The sequence below is a fragment of the Penaeus monodon genome, chromosome 30, assembly GCF_015228065.2.
Source record: "Penaeus monodon isolate SGIC_2016 chromosome 30, NSTDA_Pmon_1, whole genome shotgun sequence".
Classification (NCBI taxonomy): domain Eukaryota; kingdom Metazoa; phylum Arthropoda; class Malacostraca; order Decapoda; family Penaeidae; genus Penaeus; species Penaeus monodon.
In genome coordinates this window covers 17,519,529-17,521,586 of record NC_051415.1, presented here as the reverse complement: position 1 = coordinate 17,521,586, position 2,058 = coordinate 17,519,529, and the positions used below count along the sequence as shown (strand labels likewise).

Below are 2,058 nucleotides of genomic sequence, written 5' to 3'. Positions count from 1 at the left end.
TATTTTTCAGTAGTTTCCAAAGCAAAATAGACAATATGCAGGGGAAATCTATGAGCTTGTTTGTTTTTTTGAGTGAATATAAACAGATAAGGTTTATATTTGAACAGTGAACATGAAGGATAAGATACAAGAAGGAAAATGCTCTTTTATTGATGACGATGAAATGATTCCCAATAAGACGACAAGTTCCTTTCTCTGGCGTCCGACAGATCACAGTTTGGACTGAGGAGAGAAAAGATAACGAAGTATAAGTAAATGTCTTAGTAAAGGAGACGGAAATAATTGTTTCGTAAATCTTAGTAGAATAACGTTTGTAGATAAACATAAACAACTGTGACTTGAACACAAAGATGAAAGGAATGTATCTTTTACAGATTATTCTCGATCACCAGCCAAGATTTAAGTTCACTGGAAGTCATAGTTATACTGTAAAAAACTAAATTACATAAAAGTACAAATAAACGTAACATATGAACCGAGAAAAATTTAATCCCTTTACAACATAAAATGGGAGATATATAGTCGCTCCGCGCCTCTGCAGCGGTAACACAACCTCCCCTTATATTTTTTATGGCTGCTTTGGTATTTGTTTCCGCCTGAAGCAGAGGTCACTGACGCGAAATGCTCTTCTTATTCCAATTGCATTTAATTTTGTACATACGTTGGCATGGATAGCAAGCACTCCGTCGTCTTCCATGGTCGTAATCTCGATGTAGGCCTTTCCGTCGCCGCCCACAGTCACGCTCTTGCCCGTGCAGGAGCTCCGTCCTTACCTCCGGAGATGACGTCACAGTACGTACCCGCAGGGAGGCAAGTCTGGAAATATACAGATCATGATTTTTTCTTGCCGTGTTTGTTTCATACTTGTAATCTGTGGCAGTGAATCTATGAAATGAAGCCTGACATGATGATGCTGAAGTCACTGACCTGCAGCGTCTCCTTCAGATCCATCCGTCGTATTGATGGCCAGGAAGCCCTTGTTGCCTCTGCAGAAGGCGATCTGGTTGCTGCCGTTGTCCCACCAGTCGTTCATGTCCGTACCTGTTGGCAGTTCGTGATGTCTAGTAACAGATTTATGAAACAATTCATAAATCAGTTCATAAATCTGGTACAAGTGTGAGTCTAAGCCAGAAATTTCTTGATGAAGTGGCGAATATCATATGTGCTTGTTAGGAAAAAAGCAGTGTTGTGTATCATCATTTTCAAAGATGGCCGTAAGCTCTGCGTTTTCGAACTCACCATGGGCAACATTACGGAACTCCACCATGTTGTAGATCTGCCTCCAGCGGTGCTCGCAGATCCAGCCGTTCCCGCAGCTGCCATCAGCGTTGAAGCTCGGGCTGATGATGTTGAAGCTGCCGTCGTGAGGAGGTCCGATCCAGTCGTTCTTATCCTGGCCATTCTCCACCTTTGGTCCACAGTAGTACGACGACATCACGCGGGTGTAGCCGTAAGGCCAAGCCAGCATGTATGCGGTGGCCATCTGCAGCAAAAGAGGTTTTAAACTTGCTACATTTTCCACACGATATAAAAACGCTACAAATTCGGATTCTGTAAACAGGATGGTATTGTCTGAATCTGCATATTTGAGTTGAATTAAGCTAATATCTAAGCTGGACAAACTTCTTATATTTCCCTTCTTAATCGAAAGAGGCCATTGCAGGGTTCGAGTTATTTAATCAACACATATCTTTATGGCCACATCTGATAGAGCGTCCCTGCAAAGACACAAAGCTTTTCGTTGCATCCATGTCTGATCTTTTTCGCAGAAGCTCACCTTGTACCACTTAGAGACACGGAAAGTAAGGATCATGTCTCCTCCAGCACCATGGCCTCTCTGGTTGTCGTGGTTGTCAATGAAGACCAATGCGTCATGCCGGTCCATCATGCCCCAACCTTCGCCGAAGTTGTTGAGGTATTTCAGCTGGTTGTTGCCGCGGAAGGCTTCGCCCGGGTACTTGCCGTACCTGAACTCCGTCACACGAACCGTTGCCAACATACTCTTGGCTGGATATGGCTTCGCCACCTATGAATTTTGAAAAGCCTCTTTATATGCAT

At 43.5% G+C, this 2,058-nt stretch overlaps 1 pseudogene; it reads right to left on the bottom strand.

Moving 5' to 3' along the window:
• Positions 1 to 149: 149 nt before the first annotated feature.
• Positions 150 to 2,058, bottom strand: part of LOC119592581 — a 3,874-nt pseudogene continuing 1,965 nt past the window's right edge.